The sequence below is a fragment of the Blastomyces gilchristii genome, assembly GCF_000003855.2.
Source record: "Blastomyces gilchristii SLH14081 genomic scaffold supercont1.6, whole genome shotgun sequence".
Lineage (NCBI taxonomy): Eukaryota > Fungi > Ascomycota > Eurotiomycetes > Onygenales > Ajellomycetaceae > Blastomyces > Blastomyces gilchristii.
The window spans coordinates 3,032,327-3,033,122 of record NW_003101677.1 but is presented as its reverse complement, the minus strand read 5'-3'; positions in this window follow the sequence as shown (position 1 = coordinate 3,033,122).

Sequence of the window (796 nt, the reverse complement as noted above, 5' to 3'; positions counted from 1 at the left end):
AATGAAAAGTCATTGAAAGAAAATCACAATATATAAACAATTGACAGAGAATTTTTAAATATAATTCTCTTAAAAAACTCTATAATTGTAGAAGACTTTAATGCACATCATTTCTGATGAAATTCAGAATACAGAAGAGCAGTAAGAGTATATAAACTGATTAAATAAACTTTTGAGCATTTAATAGATTTAGTTAATAAGTCTGATCAACAAACATTCTTTAGAAAAGACATGAAACAGAAATCTATTATAGATTTAACTTTTATATTATAAAATCTAATTGAAAAAAGACTTGTAAACTGATTTATTAATTCAAATGAGACCTCAGAATCAGATCATAAGATCATTCAATTTAATATTAAACTAAGTGAAAAATAAATAAGTGAAAATTCTCTTCTCTCTAATCAGTATAACTTTGAAAAAGCTGATTGAAAAGTTTTTGAAGAAAGTGTAAAACAGCTGAAATCTGAAAAGTAGTGTGAGCTCTATTTAAATCAGAGTCAAGATATATCAAATGAAATGCTTAAGAATAGAATAAAGTTGATTATATCTATTCTTCTAACCAGTATTATAGAAAATATTTCAAAGAAAAAGTCTTCTGAGTATTTCACATCTTGATGAAATGAGAATATCACTTCTAAAAGAAAACAATTAGTCACTGATAATAGAGATTGAAAGAATAACTTAATATTTAATGAAGAGTTCAAAGCTATCTGAAATAAATATTTTTCAGATATTAAAAGAGTCAACACAGACTGCTGAAATAAATTTCTTGAAGAATTATAAGAAAAAGAGT